General features: G+C 29.1%; 1 protein-coding gene across 1 annotated transcript in view; it reads left to right on the top strand.

The window, feature by feature from the left end:
• Positions 1-6,264: 6,264 nt before the first annotated feature.
• Positions 6,265-18,802, top strand: part of LOC122506770 — a 158,046-nt gene continuing 145,508 nt past the window's right edge. The window contains exon 1 of the mRNA XM_043619084.1: positions 6,265-6,350. The gene's annotated coding sequence lies outside the window, so the exon portion shown is untranslated. The remainder of the gene's footprint in view (positions 6,351-18,802) is intronic.

Raw genomic sequence — 18,802 nt, 5'->3', positions numbered from 1 at the left:
CTATCAATTGTATAAAGGATTGTGAAGATCTCCAGCTTGATGTTGATAATTTTTATGATTGGTGTAAAAAGGCTTCACTCGATGTTAATTCTAAGAAATGTAAGATAATGACCTTCACGAGGGCAAAGACAGCAATTGATTTTCAATATAAGATTGGTGATAAACCAATAGATAGAGTTTTTGTCATCAAAGATCTAGGAGTTCATTTTACGCCTAATCTTAAATTTAACACTCATGTTGACACAATCGTGTGTGAAGCTGGTAGGATCTTGGGGTTCTTATTCAGAACCTGTAAACATTTTAAAAATGAATATGCTTTAAAAATTTTGTTTTATTCTCTAGTTCGGTCCAAATTAGCTTTTTGTTCAGTAGTATTTCGTAATTATTTACCTGCCTACTTATCGAGTGCCATTGACAAATGTCAAAAACGATTTTTAAAGTTTTTACACTACAAAAAACACGGCATATGGATACCCCCTGGATCAGACTATGCACAATTGTGTCAACGTTTTAATGAAAACTCCCTTGAATCTCGAAGAACAATTGATACAGTGTTGTTTTTATTCAAAATTATTAACGGTTTAATTAATAGCTCATATTTGTTATCGGAGATTCCTATTGCTGTTCCTCAGTTCTTCTCGCGAGGGTCTTATCCATTTTATACGGGATTAAGAAATGTAAATAGAACAACGCCAGTATTAAGTATGTGCAATGAGCTCAATAGCATATATAATTATAATTCAACAACTTTCGATATCTTTGATCAATCGCTTGATTCTTTTTTAAAAGCAGTTCTCCACTTTATTAAGGAGAACCCGATGCTATAATTATTAATTGTTTTGCGCCATTTTCGAAATTAAAATAATAACCGATAATCCTGTAATTGGTCTTTGTGACTGTTGGATTTATTTCAATAAAGTTAAATTAAATTAAATTAAATTAAATTATAGAATCGACATGAAAAATTGATTTTTTAGTTTTACAATTTTGCTAAAAATAAAATAAAGAATCCAAACAACTTTGTCAATGTAAAAGCGCAAACACAACTCTACTGCCTGTCTTTCTATGGGCAGATATTTTGCGCAAGCGCAAACATATATGCTTTGGTATCCACTCATATTACACTGATAAAAGTGGATATTATAAATCTTAAATAGATATGTATTAAGAAAAGATGCTAATGCATATCATCTAGATGTTATGGTTAAATATCTTAGATATTAAATAGTATAATCTGTAAATGTGAGGTTATGTTTAAACACGTATTTTTCTAATATCTGAGATGTTAAATTTGATCATATAAGATGTTTACATATTTGACTGTCACAGATATTGACCATTAATATATAGATAATAAAGCTTAATATCCATTTTTCTCAGTGTAATTTTACAAAAACTATTGACGATTTTGCCGCTATGAAATGAAGGAAAAAATCATTTTAGATGTAGTAACAGAAGATTCAAAGAACTTTTTCTACACTGGCGATGTTTCTGTATTTCCAGATAATTTGTGATAATTCGATAGTTATATTCAACATTAAATAATTGAAGAAAATATATGTAATATTAAAAATTTATCTTATAAAGTATATAGAAAAAATCAAAGTAATGATATTTTTTCCATTAACCTTCACCTTAAGAGTGCCCCCTGATTTTTTTGCACTAGGGCCCCCAAGACCGTCGGCACGGCCCTGATCTTAACTCGACAGATACTGAAAAGAAGCCAGTTTTACTGGGACATTTTTCTACCTGGGTATAATGATGTGCACTGTCGATATTTAGTTATTAAGGTTATTTAGTATAAGATAAAATTGTAAGAGAGAAATTGTAGAAACACTTGTATAGCCAAGTTATGTAGGCTGAAGATGATTGTATAAACAAATAAATAAAAAATACCAAAAAGCAAGTTTTTTAAATCTTACAACTTTTTAAAATGTTAATAACATTAGTTTCATTAGTAAGATTAGTTATTTTTTTTAAATATTACAATTAACCTTTTTCGAAACATTTAAAAACAAGAAAAAATAGTTTAAATTGATAAATTATATTTAATGACTAACTAATTTGAGTCCTCTAATGAGATTCACAATTTAAAAATAATTCATCCCACGCGCACGCGGAATTACATTTTTTAAAACAGTGTTTTTTTATTTCCTGAGGTCAGAAAATGAAAACTAAAAAAATCGAAATTGAAAATTTTCGGTAAAACAATGCTTTCATATGAGAAAGCAATACATTAAAAAGAAAAAACAACAGAATTGTTATTGATTTTCTAAATTGGTGATATAGAATAAGAATTTCTTCAATTATTTAGCATCGGATGAAGAAATCGTTGCAGAGGAAACGATTTATTATTCAAGTGTTGGCTCTGTTGAGCTTGTTTAAACTTAAGTTAATCATGCCCAAGACATTGGTCACACTGGTTCTCGTTGTTTTAATTCGCGAATGGCGAACGCCCATGTTCTGAAATTCAAATGCAACTTTTTTTGAAATCACTCCTTCGCACTCGTACAGATACGGCTTTTTTCCATTCCTGCTTTACATAGAGTTCTCTCTGTTTTGTTATTCTTTCTTGTGTGTATATGTAATTTCTGTATTTTCTCTTTTTCGTTTGTATATTTATACATCTTCGACCTTTAATACATACTTGTATCTTCGTTGCTGTATCGCAAAGCTGCAAACTCAATTACAGCTTAATGAATTGGCGACCTGGAAGAGAAAAGAAAAAGCGCTTTGCTAAGCTCCTCTCGCTACAGTGGTCACACAGTGGTCCGAATCGTGAATCTAACTGGACAAAACTATTTCATTAAGTATTTTTCATGGAATTTTGCTTTACTTCGTATTTGTTGGTTTTTGAGGTCCCTGTGTATGAATCTGAAGTCAAATTTAAAAAATTCAAAATGGCGGATCAAATATGACGGACATGAAATTAAAAAAATTAATGAATTTTTATAAAACTTGATGTTTAGGGGATTTTGAGATCGCTCATTACAAATCTAATGTAATATAATAAAAATTTAAAATGGTGGACAAACCCGTGTAGAAAAATTTCTATATGGGATTTATCTGGACGGTCTAATCTAGACTGTCTAAATGTATGCTATATGGGACTTTATTGGCATCACTAGAATTCAAAATTGTTTAAGTACAATCAAGACTTTAGTGCCCGATTTGTCGGTCTTCTTTGAATTTATACATGCGCAATGGGTTGTCACTTTAAAATTGAATGGAATAATTTAGTTAATCTAAACAATCGTTCAAAAATAAATATTGTAGGTTTATATGAATTATTATAAATAAAAATGAAATTTAAATCTAGATTATAAATTATTTAATGAACAATTTTACTTTCAATTTCAAAATTGAATTTTATTAGAGTTACGTTCACAATTCATAAATAACTTCATAAGGCTTCGATTTGAAATTTTATAAAGTTTGAATTTTGAATGAATTCAATTAAAAAATTTTAAAAACTTAGATTTGTGAAAAACGTCTAATAATTCAAATTCTCCTGAAATTAGATAAATTTTTTAACATATTGTATTTGATTAATTATTAAAAATAATTTATCTGTAGAAGAATTTTAGTTAAAAACACTATAAATAATTGAGTGTTAGAAAAGTTACAGATTATTGTAAAAATTTAATTATTTTCAAAAATAAAAAACCTTTCACAAAAATTCAATAAGTATTTACAAATTTTTTATAAGTTTCTTTTCAATAATTGAATTATTTTCATAAATAATAAAATTCTTAGAAGTTCAATTATTTTTAATACAATTTTAATCGTATTCTTCGAAAAGTGTATAATTAAAATTCGTCAAAAAAATTCAATTATTTAAAATTTTTTGATAAAACTGAAAGTAATACTTTAAAAAATTGTTTAATGATTATAATTGTAGTAAGAATTATTTATTTAAATATTCATTTCTAATAATTAAAATAATTCAGGATTATTATGTGTAATAATTTTAGTCATAGTTTTCACTTTGTCCTTATAAGCAACAGAATATATGACACTGGTTATTGTCATTAAGTATACACATATATATAAATAACAATAATATTTATTATTATTATTAATAATTCATATATTCACATTACATTGAATAAACGTGAGATACGAGTAAATTTGGGTAAATTATTTAAAATTAAAAAACTAAAATATTGAAATTGAACCTAAAATTTTAAATATTAGCACTGCTCATTAGACCTGATTAGCTCGTCCAATCCTAATCTGGACCAACGCGTGGTTCGATAGTCACTGATCTGATTAGCCCATGATCAGACAGTCTTTTCTGGCTCCACACTAGAACCCAACAATTTTTCTACACGGGAAATATGACTATAAATTTTTTATTTTTAAGCTATTACAAATAATACGTTAATATAATTTGATTATATATATTTAAATTATTTCATCATCTTCGTCCATTTCTTCCCCATCTTCAATTTGATGTTCTAAAAGCGATAATACTGCCTGTGGCAAATCCTTGCTGTCTTTTTTGGTTGGCATTACTCTTACTTGTGCGATTTTTGGATCAGATGATAAGAGCAGTATATTAAATAAATCTGTCATAGTTTGTGATCGAGAAAATTTTCGAGTGTTGCATTCTCGCATACATTTATAGGATTTATTTAAGCTTTCTTTTTCTTTGTCTTCTCTGAAATCTGGCTAAATTCTTTCGATTTTCTTCTTTCTTCTACTTTTGATTTTTCACACTCAACGACACATATCAGCAAGTTTGGAATCGTCAAATTTTTGTCGAGCCAAGACTTGTTATTTTCAAGAAAACGTAAAACTTTATAATCACATTTTTTCCACAATTTAAAATTATTTCTTGTAAGATGGTAATCAAGTGTCATCTAACAGGCATTTATTTTACTTACTTATCGATATGATAAGTAAGTAAAATAAATGTCCGTTAGATGACACTTGATTACCATCTTAGAAGAAATATTTAATTATCACGGATGAAACTAAAATTACCATCAAAACACATTTGAAAATTTAAAATTATTATTAATATAAAAACAAACTAAATATTGACATTTTTTATAGAAACATAATACACATACCTGAATTTGATGTTTCCATTGCGAATTGTTACGTAGAACTATCGGTTCGTAATGACTTGGAGCCATCGCACTATCTTTTCTGTTTATTGCAATCACGATGTTACGTATGACTTCGTAACTATTTTTAATTTATTTTAATAAATTAAAAATTCTTATATTATATAACTTCATTAAAAAATTGGGTATTTTGTAATTAGATTTAAGTACACTATACATACAAATCATTCACACAAAGACAATTTAAACTACTTATCATTGAAAAGTAACAAATTCACTATTTGTTATCCTTAATTTTACCTAAATAGTAATTTGGATTTATTTTCTTTGTACCAACAATATTAAATGACATTTTATTTTATTAAAATTAAGAATCGTTAAGAAGTATGGACAACACACATATTTCGAAAGAGTTATTTTCCAGTGGAAAACTCTAAATGTATTGGTTTAAATACCAAGAAAAGAAACATGCACATTAAAAGTATAGTGGATTTAGAGCATTGAACTCGTGTTAGCCAACTTTAGGAATTTGCAAGCTTGCTAAAAGCTTGCCTGGCAACAAAGAAGTTTAATGAACTGTGTGTAACAGTCTCCCCACTATTAACATTTTAATGCAATTTCAGGGTGTGATCCATAACTTCGATCGATTAAACGATTGAGTCTGAATTTGTTCCTCCCGCAGTAAGGCTGCGTAATATATTGTTTCTACCGAAAATTGGTAGAGTTTATATTTTGTATTTCCCGCAAAGTCGGAGGTTTATATTTTATCCCCAAAGGAAGGGTTGATTTGTGAATTTAATAATTATAGTGAATTTATACGACATAAATTGTGAAGTGAAATATTTATAAAAAAAGTTGATTTAAATATTGAATTGAAGTTTTGTGAAAGAAAGTGATTTGAGTAGTAATAAAATAGTAAAGAAATAGTTTGAATTAAATAAAATAAATTAAAATAATTAAAGTCTCATTGATTTCAATTTATTTATTCTAATTTCTTTTTTAATAAACATAAATTGATAAATATATACCATTTGTCTAGTTTTAATTATCTGATGCTGAATTAGAATGTATGTTCATTGTTATTAATAATATTAAAAAAAGTTTTTTGTTTATTTAATTTTCTTAATTACTTTTAATTAAAAAATGAATAAAAATAAATAAATAAAATAAATTTCGAAAAAGGCTATCAATATTTTAAAAGTTAGCGCCAACAATTGGACAACCGCAGCTCCATGCCTGCTTTTTTTGATAGGATGACCCTGTAGTTTGAATATTGTAAGTTGATTTGAAATTATTAATTTATAGAACATAAGCGATAAGCAATTTTGATGACAATAGTGTCATTTTTCAAGTGACATAACTTGGATTATTTAAGGAAAAACACAGAAGTCTAAGGGCAATAACAATATATAAAATATGTTATTTTTATTGGTGAGTAAAATTGTCAAATAACTACTATTATTCACACACACATTGAGAGTCATTTACAATACTATTTTACATGAATTTAATAAATTCTAAAAAGCATTTTTCTGTTTATATTAACTAAATATAAAATGTGCAATAACTATTGCTAAAGAGTTATAAAGAGTTGTAGCCAATTATTTGGAATAACTATAATTGTCAATATATGTAAAAATATAAGATACACATTATTATTTCTTATCTTGGAGAATTTAAAGTTGAATAAACTGTGAGAATCACATTACACACATTGTAGTGTTTTATTACAATTAACTTTTTCACACCTGTCTTTTTTACTTTATTCCTTTTATTTAATTATAAATACCGTCTATCCGGGGTTGTTGAACAATAATAATCTAAGAAAGGGTCCACTACCTTTAAATAAATAAATTATTTTCGAAGGGCAATTAACGTTTTACCTTGAGACATTTTTATTTAAATTTTTGTGTTTAATTAATTTGTTAGCAAATTGTTTAAACTAATTTTTGTAAAAATAAGAATTTTGATTAATAAATTAAAGTATTCAAAATTCATTCTTAACACACGACATGCTTCAATATCTATTGCTTTTGTGATTTTCATTTCATTAAATTAATCCTTCACCCATTGATATATATTTTGTGCTATATATTTATAGCATAAGTATTCATAAATATTTATATATTTATGAATCAATTGAGCCTCCCAATTCAAGAACTCGCCCGACGCTCGGATGAACACTCTAACGCCAGTCAAACATTAAGAAAAGTCACAAAAATTAAAATTTGAAATTTTGATTTTTCAGAAGCACTACCTTGTAGGAAATTGATTAGCGCATCTTTTTTTCCTTTGAATTTTTTTTCGTAGGATGAATATTGTCGGAAATAATGACGAAAAATGGTAAAATTTTGTTTTTCAAATTTCATTGCTTTTTAAAACATAAATCATCGTATCTTCGACAATTATTGTCGAATTGACTTCAAATTTGGTATGCAAGTCTATTTGGGTTCTGGGAAGACGATAAAATGATCAGAATGTAAAAATTTCCTAATTGTTCACTAATTTGTTAATGTAAATAAAGGCTTGTCAATTTTAGGTTAACTTACCTTCGTCGACAAAAAGTCTGCGGTGAACTTTCGAATTGAAAAAACTTCCAGTGAGACATTTGTTTATTAGTATATAAGGAAGTTTTTTGGAAAATATTAGATTGATTTAGTAAAAAATGTGGAAAATATTAAGGTTTAAAGACAGCGCGGAGAGCGCGACATCGAGTCGCGGCGTGCAAATATCACTAAACACCAACTTTATAGGACGTCAGTTGTTGAATTTGTTCTTATTACCTCGGTTATTACTCAGTACTTTAAAAAAAGCATTAAATAAGTTATTGGGATATAATTATAACGCTATGTTTAACATTATAACAAACATAAAAATTCTATAAATAATAAAGAACTAGCAACAATTCGCGCGGCTAACTTTTTACTACATTTTATAAATAAAATTAGCAATTTTAAAAATAATAGAATTTGAAAACTTTCTAATTTAAATTTTTGTTGAAAACACTAAAAAAATTCAATTTTGGAGAAATTACTATGTACAAAATTTGAAAAAAAAATTTGTAAAAATCCCGATTATCTTTATAAATAACAAAATTCTTTTCCAAAGTTTAATTATTTTCCTAAATGTCAAAGAAATTCTTGTTCTAATTTCAATTATTTTCAAAAAATTTTCTAATAATTTTTGAAAATAATTGAATTTCTGCAATTATTTGTAATTTCTCCAAAATTGAATTTTTTTAGTGTTTTCAACAAAAATTTAAATTAGAAAGTTTTCAAATTCTATTATTTTTAAAATTGCTAATTTTATTTATAAAATGTAGTAAAAAGTTAGCCGCGCGAATTGTTGCTAGTTCTTTATTATTTATAGAATTTTTATGTTTGTTATAATGTTAAACATAGCGTTATAATTATATCCCAATAACTTATTTAATGCTTTTTTTAAAGTACTGAGTAATAACCGAGGTAATAAGAACAAATTCAACAACTGACGTCCTATAAAGTTGGTGTTTAGTGATATTTGCACGCCGCGACTCGATGTCGCGCTCTCCGCGCTGTCTTTAAACCTTAATATTTTCCACATTTTTTACTAAATCAATCTAATATTTTCCAAAAAACTTCCTTATATACTAATAAACAAATGTCTCACTGGAAGTTTTTTCAATTCGAAAGTTCACCGCAGACTTTTTGTCGACGAAGGTAAGTTAACCTAAAATTGACAAGCCTTTATTTACATTAACAAATTAGTGAACAATTAGGAAATTTTTACATTCTGATCATTTTATCGTCTTCCCAGAACCCAAATAGACTTGCATACCAAATTTGAAGTCAATTCGACAATAATTGTCGAAGATACGATGATTTATGTTTTAAAAAGCAATGAAATTTGAAAAACAAAATTTTACCATTTTTCGTCATTATTTCCGACAATATTCATCCTACGAAAAAAAATTCAAAGGAAAAAAAGATGCGCTAATCAATTTCCTACAAGGTAGTGCTTCTGAAAAATCAAAATTTCAAATTTTAATTTTTGTGACTTTTCTTAATGTTTGACTGGCGTTAGAGTGTTCATCCGAGCGTCGGGCGAGTTCTTGAATTGGGAGGCTCAATTACACTTGAATTTAGAATTTAAAAACAAATTACTGAAGCTATAATTTACACAGGGTATCATTGAAATCAATTAAAATTTACACCGAAAAAACGATATTCTCAATTTAAGAATATAATCTTGGCTCTTATTCAAGTATATTTTCCATTTATTTTATTCTTAAAGTTAGAATATATAATACTATTAAAATAGGAAAAAGTTTCTTAAAAAAAATATTTCTCAATTTAAGAACTGTTTCTTATTTAAGGAATATTATATTCTAACTTTAAGAATAAAATACATGGAAAATATATACTTAAATAGGAGCCAAGATTATTCTCTTAAATTTAAAATATGGTTTTTCGGTGTACAGAATAAGTTTTAATCAAAACGAAGAAAGAACTCCGTCGCTACACGTCGATGACCTTTCACGCGACCCAAAGTGTAGCACGCATGAGAATGTGACGGTTTTTTTATAAACATTTTTGCTAAAAATGTAGTGATCGTTTTCTTCAAAATTCATCCGACTTTTGCTCTATTTAATCAGGACATTTAAATCTTTAAAAAATGCTTTAAATAGTACCCTTAAATAGAACAAATAAGAAGAGAAATAAAACAACTGAAGAAAGAACGTATATTAGATTTTATTCCTAAAATAATCCATCATACTAGATATTAGTCTCAGTGTGCACAGAAAAAAATGCGAATGGTAAAAACAACCACATTTGTGTAGTTAGAAAAAAGTAGTTAAAACTACCATATTCAGCAGCATTTTAACTACACTTCCTCAGTTAGTGGAACCAAAATGAAGTAGTTGGTTTTATGTAGTTAAAATAACTACTTTACGTAGTTGAAATAACTAACAGATGCTTGTAAATGGCTCAACTATAGTGTAGTAGTAAAAACTATTGTTAAAAATAGTTAATTTTACTATTGTGGTAGCAAAAATAACTATTTTGTATTAGTTGCAAACAAAATGAGACTTACTGTTTTTATACAGTAAATACAACCTCTGAAAGTTGTTACTTTTATGATTTATGTAGTTAAAACAACTATTTCTTACTAGTTGCAGAGAAAGAAAGAAATTTACTGTTTTCATATAGTAAAATCAATTGTTGAAAATAGTTATTTTTACTATTTATGCAGTTGAAAAGATCATTTTTTTCTACAGAGAAAAAACGTGAGTGGTAAAAACATCCACATATGTGCAGTTAAAAAAAAATAGTTAAAACTACCATATTCAGCAGCATTTCAACTAAACTTCCATAGTTAGTGGAACTAAAATTGAATAGTAGGTTTTATGTAGTTAAAATTACTACTACACGTTATGATTGTAAATAACTCAACAATAGTGCAGTAGTTAAAAGTACTGTTAAAAATAGTTATTTTCGGAATTTCTGCAGTAGAAATATCCATTTCTTGCTATTTGCAAAATAAATTAAAATTTACTGTTCCAAAGAGTAAAAACAACCGCTGGAGTTTGTTATTTTTGTGTTTAATGTAGTTAAAAGAACCAATTCTTACTAGCTTTTAATAATTTATCTCTATAGTGGTAAGAAAAATTTATTTTTATAATTACAAAAGTCATAAAAGTAACAATTTTTATGTTATTTTTACTATATGAAAATAGTAAGTTTAATTTTTTTATAACTAGTAAAAAGTGGATAATTTTACTACAGAAATTCTGAAAATAACTATTTTCAACAGTACTTTTAACTACTGCACTATCGTTGAGTCATTTAAAATCATATGCTGGCTACATTTCAACTAAGTCCTTGAGCTTAAAAAATTAGTTACTGCAACTAAACGGAGTAGTTATTATGACTGAATTTAAGAAGAATGTCCTCAAGTACAATGCCAGTCATCGTAGCGTGCGAGCGTGGTTAGGTGGTTAGGTTATCGGTTTGCGAATGTTAGGGTCGTGCGTTCAATCCCCGGCGTTTGGGGATTTTTCTCTGTTAGGTGTATAAGAATTTAATATATAAATTATATATGAACAAAAATAGGTAAGAGAAAATATAAAAAATGGACCTCAATAATAATAAAAAACAAATAAATAATTTCATTTTACTACTTTAAATAGTTAATTTAACTATTTTTTACAGTTGTTACAACTACAATTTGTTACGGGCGCCTATAGGAACTATGAAAATTTAGTTACTACAACTAAATGAAGCAGTTAGTATGACTAACAACAAATAGTTAAGATAACTGTTTTAGTAGTTAAATTTACTGTAAAAATGGTATTTATTACCACATTTTACAGTTGGACTAACTATTCTGTCATAGTTCATTTTACTAAATAATGTTACGGGCGCCTATAGGAACTACAGGAGATAGTAAAAAATCGGGCAAGTGCGAGTTGCACTCGCATTAAGATCGAGGGTTCCGTACACCAAAATAAAACTCATTTTTTATAAAAAAAAATATATATAAGAAATATAATTGATTAATATTAACATATATAAACCTATTGAGCTGATTTCTTTCCCTCCTAGTTCGCAAATATGTCCGTCAATCGGGTTCGCTATATTTTTCCTGTAATCTACACTTGAAACTTAAGATCCCTACCGAATTTCAACTCACCAGGTTGAGATTTGTAGAAGTTAAGGGGGGGGACAGGGTCATTTTTTGCAATTTTTTCGAAAAAATTCAATTTCTTTCCCTTCTAGTTCGTAAATATGTCCGTCAATCGAGTTCGCTATATTTTTCCTGTAATCTACACTTGAAACTTAAGATACCTACCGAATTTTAGCTCATAATGTTGAGATTTGTAAAAGTTAAGGGGGTGGACAGGGTCATTTTTTGCAATTTTTTCGAAAAAATTAAATTTCTTTCCCTCCTTGTTCGCAAATATGTCCGTCAATCGAGTTCGCTATATTTTTCCTGTAATCTACACTTAAAACTAAAGATCCCTACCGAATTTTAGCTCATAAGGTTGAGATTTGTAAAAGTTAAGGGGGGGGACAGGGTCATTTTTTGCAATTTTTTCAAAAAAATTCAATTTCTTTCCCTTCTAGTTCCCAAATATCTTCACCAATCAGGTTCGCTATATTTTTCCTGTAATCTACACTTGAAACTTAAGATCCCTACCGAATTTTAGCTCATAATGTTGAGATTTGTAAAAGTTAAGGGGGGGACAGGGTCATTTTTTGCAATTTTTTCGAAAAAATTGAATTTCTTTCCCTCCTAGTTCGCAAATATGTCCGTCAATCGAGTTCGCTATATTTTTCCTGTAATCTGCACTTAAAACTGAAAATCCTTACCGAATTTCAGCTCACCAGGTTGAGATTTGTAAAAATTAAGGAGGGGGACAGGGTCATTTTTTGTAATTTTTTCTGAAAAATTCAATTTCTTTCCCTCCTTGTTCGCAAATATGTCCGTCAATCGAGTTCGCTATATTTTTCCTGTAATCTACACTTAAAACTAAAGATCCCTACCGAATTTTAGCTCATAATGTTGAGATTTGTAAAAGTTAAGGGGGGGACAGGGTCATTTTTTGCAATTTTTTCGAAAAAATTGAATTTCTTTCCCTCCTAGTTCGCAAATATGTCCGTCAATCGAGTTCGCTATATTTTTCCTGTAATCTGCACTTAAAACTGAAAATCCTTACCGAATTTCAGCTCACCAGGTTGAGATTTGTAAAAATTAAGGAGGGGGACAGGGTCATTTTTTGTAATTTTTTCTGAAAAATTCAATTTCTTTCCCTCCTAGTTCGCAAATATGTCCGTCAATTGGGTTCGCTATATTTTTCCTGTAATCTGCACTTAAAACTGAAGATCCCTACCGAATTTCAGCTCACTAGGTTGAGATTTGTAAAAGTTAAGGGGGGGGGGACAGCCCATTTTGCGTAGCTGGGACGGACACACGAGTGATTTCATAAGGGTTCCGTCAGTACACCTATGGTGTACGGAACCCTAAAAAGTAGTTAAATTTACCATATTTTTTTTGTGTGTGATTGTTAGAGAAAATGCAAAACACTGTGAGTTGTTTTCTGATTACCCCGTCACGTTCCAAGCGTAAACTTATTTTATGGATGCGCACATTTATTGCTTAATCAAAGGTGGATGCAGGCACATTATCGCAATTAAATGCCCATTACGAAATGTTTGCACGAAAAAAATCGTAACTTTGCCAGGATATCGTGTTTCGCCAAGTACACTTGAGGTAAATGTTCTTTGATACCTAGATACCTTCTCCCTGTGATGATTCTTACTCATGTGATCTTGGGCAACTAAGAGGGAGAGTCATCTCATAAAGATGCAATAACTGAATTAAGTTAAAGACCTAATCAAGGAATTTAATCTTCCTACTAGATTTCATTAAAATTTCCCTCTTTTTAGGGTTCCGTACACCTACGGTGTAACAGCGGAACCCTACACGGAAAAAAAAAGTACGTGAATCCTTCCTTGAAAGTGCTTGAATTTTGGATAGGACACAAAATACAAGGCTGTTCCATATACTTTTTATTAGAAAATATAGAAAAGTCCTAGAGTTATTCTAGTACTAGTATGGGCAACAGTGTTTTTTAAATTTTAACGAAAAGTCATTTGTTCAGTTTTATAAAGTACGTGAAAGATTAGTTGACTGCGCTTGAAAATTCTGTAGAGCATGCGCAGTGTGCGTTGCGCGTTTCTACCCAAGGTAAATGCCAGCTGATCGTCTGTTTCCGTTTGTGTTAATTTCAGATGTGAATATACTATTATTTTATGAAAAACAAATAGTGTTAATATATATTTGTCTTCAAGAATTGACTTTCAAAAAAATATTTTTTGTTTTGTGTTTCTCACAAAACAGAATGTTATATAAGTCTCAGTTTTCAGTGAAATAGCATGTCTCAGAAGTCGTGAAAAATTCCACCATGTGGTATATAAGAACAATTCGATACGTACTTTTAAGTGTTAAGTGTGTGTTTATATTTAAGTTATACGCGAATATATGTGTGTGTCATAGGTTAGTTCATAAGTGTTGACGAACGTCGAAAAGTGATACAATAATTGTTCTTTGTTTGTGTGATTAATTATCCAAATATGTGAATGAATGAGTGAATTTCAGAAAAACTCTGTGAACAAGTGGAAATTATTTTTTTTATTTTACAGTTTTTTTGAAAGTCAATGAAATTCTCAAGCAAGGTACTAGAAATTTTCATTGACTGCTTTTGAAACTCTCATGCAAAAGTACTAGACTGTTTTTAGTATTTTGTGTCGTATCCAAAAGTCAAGTACCAAGTCAATGAAAAATTCACGTACTTTTTTTTCCGTGTATTGGTGAGACTCTTGTGTCCGTAGCCAAATCGTGTCCCCCCCTAGCGGCTAAACTATTTGACCTAGAAAGCTCAAATTTGGTACAGATACGTATTTTCACACGTAGATTACAGGAAAAATATAGAGAATGTGATTGGAGGTGATGACCATAGCGTTGTTAAGGAAATAAAAAGATTTTTGGTCAAAAATGCGTAAAAAGTGACCATTCCCCCCCCCCCCCCCCCTTAACTTCTAAACTATTCAACATGGAGGGCTAAAATTTGGCATACTGGTGTATTTTAACGCGAATATTACAGGAAAAATATAGAGAACTTGCTATGTAATAATAGCCATAGCGTTGTCAAGGAAAACTACAAAATTTGTTGAAAAAAATTTTTTTTGTCTAATTTCCACATTATTTGATCTAATTAACTAAAAATGGGTTTATTAGTATATTTTACAATCTGATCACAAAAAATATATTAAAAAATCTAAAAAAAAAATTAAAAAAATTTTTTTTTAGATTTTTTAAAAATTTTTTACAAAAATTTAAAAATAAAATGAAAAAAAAATTGGACAAGTGCGAGTTGAACTCGCACTGCAATGGCGGGTTCCGTACACAAATATTAAAACAATACTTGCAACATTTATCGATAATTGGTAGAATTAACATAAACAATTAAAAAAATATATTAAAATCATTTGATAAAAAAAATAACTAAAAGAAACTAAAGTATTTTATACTGTCTGTGGATTGTACATATTTACACATTCTTATAATAATAAGACTTATTTTCGGACTGGGGTGTTTTGATCGGATATTATTCGGATTGACGCTGACCATTACCGAATTCTTTACATACAGAGTTCGGATTGCTCCGGACATTTTGCGGATTAAGTTTTTTTAACTAGATTAAACTCGGATTGTTGCGAACTGATTTCGTATTCTTTACATATTGATATCGGATAATTCCGTACTTATTTTAGAAGAATTCTTCACCGGTCATAAATTTGGATTGTTGCGGACTAATAACGGACTGAACTCGTAGACATTCAGGATTACTCCGGAGTGTTTTCGGATTCAGGTTTTCGTTCGGATTGATATCAGACTATCGCGGATCATTTTCGGACCTTTTTCGTATAATTTTCGGACTAATCCGTACTAATCTGTCAGTATTTAATCCGGAATCAGTCCGAAATTTTTACCAGGGATTACTATTCTTTTAATCTAAACACTCTCTGTTGTAATTATTACGATTTTTTTGAAGATTACATTAGAAACAAATTATCTTCTCAAAGAAAAGAATTATTTTGCAGAATTGTCGGAGTTAGGTTAGTTTAAATGTCAAATGTCAGCTCCATGGTGTCACATAAAATGTCAGCTCCGCGGCACCTGTGGCGTACAGTGTGAAGGTGCAAATTCATGGATCAACAGTTACTACACGGAGAAACTTTTAATACCACTAATTCTTAAAACTGGTGAGACATTTTAGTATGTTAGGTTAGATTCAAGGGAAAAACGACATAGGTTATAGAAATTGCTATTGAGACTATCAAAAACACTCATTCAGTATATATTTTACAGTTCTTCATAAGGAAACTAACGAAAATTAGTATGTTGTTTTAGAAAGAAAATAATAATTTTTGCAAAGTTGGGAAAGCCATGAATTAAAAAGAAACACAACAAATTAATTGTCTATAGATACTCATAGAGACGATAGTGATACTTGGATCTGATGGTAGATGGCATTAGTGAATGTCACTGTAACTGTAGGTAAATATATTTAACACGACGTAAGAACCTAACCTATATTAATAACGCACACACGCACACGCAAGTAAAGACACGACGATTGGTCACGGAAACCGAAAGATCGCACGATTCGTTAGAAGTACACAGCTGAATCGTCCTTATATATTAAACGAGTGGAAAAATATGTACCTTCGAGAGAGAGCATTTTTTTAAATAACTTTCTAATCAAATTATGTAAATAAGTAAAAGTCGTGGAAAAAATTATGTTATATTGAGGAACAGTTCTTGAATTTAATTTGGCATGAGGAGACATTCACGTTTATTAATAAAAGGTTTTTTCTTTCATACACGTGTGAATTTCAACTTCTTCTTCTTTAGAATTTCAACTTCGAAAACATTAGGGTTAGTTCGCGACGTCAGGTGATGGACTCGGTGATGCTCGGGCGAAATCGGTTAAGTCCGCCCGCAGTCCTTCCAAAATTGGTATGTTACGTTAGAATGTCTGTTATATATTCTATCTATATGTGGAAAAAAGGTTAGAATTACCGTATTATTTCACAAACAAAAACTAGCATTTTATTCTTTTCTAAAGAAAAATAAGACTATTTCTAATGCAGATAGTAATTTTTGTACACCGAAGGTTGCTTAATATATAACGAATTTATCATATTTTCGTATTAATGTTGAAATTATTAGCACAACGCACGAAAAATCCTCACATTCTAACGTACTTTTAGAATAAACATAACCAAATATATTTAATATTATAAGAAAAAGTTTCTCCGTGTACAACAACACATATTATAGAAGAGGACAGACATAATTGTGTCCTTTTATATTTCAGTGCTTCGGCAACCGATGACTGATTAAAAAACACCTTAATATTTGAAAAAACACGCCTTTACTTTTGGTGCTTAATTTAAGGGATCTTGTAACTTTTTTAGGCATTTAAATCGCTAGCTTTTAAAAAATTGTTTGCTCATAAGTTTTAAAATATAATTGATCAAAAGTTTTTACATATCATTGTGTATGTTAAGAAGTCTTAAAAAAAGAATTTAATATTTGAAAAAACATAAACATCTGCTATGAGCTACAGTGACAACTGTAATTGAAAGTAATTTTTACCAGTAGACAAAGCGCCCTCTGTAGAAGGAAGGTATATATATTTTTTCCAATCTGAAATCCTTTTTTTAAAACTTCTTAACATACACAATGACATGTAAAAACTTTCGATCAATTATATTTTAAAACTTATAAGCAAAAAATTTTTTAAAATCATCCGATTTTAGTGCTAAAAAGTTACAAGACCCCTTAAAATGTCTTTATGTCAACCAAGCAGCACAGTATTACTGTTGATCGTAACGCTCTTATTGGTGAATACTTTTCTGAAATTAGTTTTATGAGCTAATTTCATAATGTTATGTAAATGAAATTCTCGGGTTATGTTAAGCTGATAGTAAATAGTAAATATTATTTCTGAGTCTATTTTGTGCATCAAAATGCTTTTTTTAACTCAATGATTTATTCAAATTCATAATTAAAAGAAAATCAACTTTTGACATATGTTATGGAGTTGTAGTCATTAAAAGTTGTGCACAAAATAGACCCCGAAATGGGGCTACTTTGTGCATCGAACTTTGTCTTTTTATAATGTTACGTAAACATTTTTTTGATCCTTTCTCCTTCATTAAATCTTTTGTGTAGATAGTTCAGAGTAAATTAAAAAAGAATGAGATATTAAAAAAAAATTTTTGTAAATATTATACAACAAAATGTAAAATAAAACACTAAAATTTTGCTAAAATCATGATTAATTAAAAATTAACAACCTTTCTTCAAATTTTATATTACTCAGAAAATAAATAACACTTTTTCTTTTTAAATATACATTTTACAATCCTTATATGAAATCAGTAGATATATGCAAATTAGGTTCCTTATATGAAATCAGTAGATATGCAAATTAGGTAAAGAGAGACATTCTGATGTTATTTTCCTTCAAAAGAGGAAGAAAGCAATACCGTTACCTGAAGAGAGATAGTTTTATAATGTTTTCAATGAATGAAAGAGAGATAGGTATGCGTTAACTTTTCTGCGTTATAAACAGAGAGCGATTTATGTTTATTTAATAAAAAGAGGAAGACAGAAAGAAATTTTCACTAAATGATATATCGAATATTATATATATATATATATATATATATATATATATATATATATATATATATATATATATATATAAAAAGAGAAACGAGAGGCCCGCTCGAGTACCTGGCCTATTGTTTAAAGGGTTTCTTTCAATCAGTGGGCAGTCTATTGAGTGACCAGTGAGTAGAGAGAGAGAGAGAGAGAGAGAGTATGAATTAGTGGTAACTCAAGTGCGAAATGCAAAGACTGCAAAAAGGGCCCATCATTGGCCCAGTAATGTCTGCCGAGAATTGGCAGTAATTACTGGGCCATTACTGGTGTTCAAAACGTTCCATTGCTGGGCCAATGATGGTGTCGATGGTCAGATTTTCAAATTTTCTAAGACTGGGCCGGCTCTCAGCCCAATAATGGTACATTCACGGTAAAGTTGATCAATCTTTAATAACAAAAGACAATTGCCAGTGATGTGACGTAGATCGGCCCATTAATGGAACATG

The sequence above is a fragment of the Leptopilina heterotoma genome, unplaced genomic scaffold, assembly GCF_015476425.1.
Source record: "Leptopilina heterotoma isolate Lh14 unplaced genomic scaffold, ASM1547642v1 Lhet_430, whole genome shotgun sequence".
In the NCBI taxonomy this organism is placed as follows: domain Eukaryota; kingdom Metazoa; phylum Arthropoda; class Insecta; order Hymenoptera; family Figitidae; genus Leptopilina; species Leptopilina heterotoma.
The sequence above is the reverse complement of the archived record's forward strand: the minus strand, read 5'-3'. Positions and strand labels throughout refer to the sequence as shown.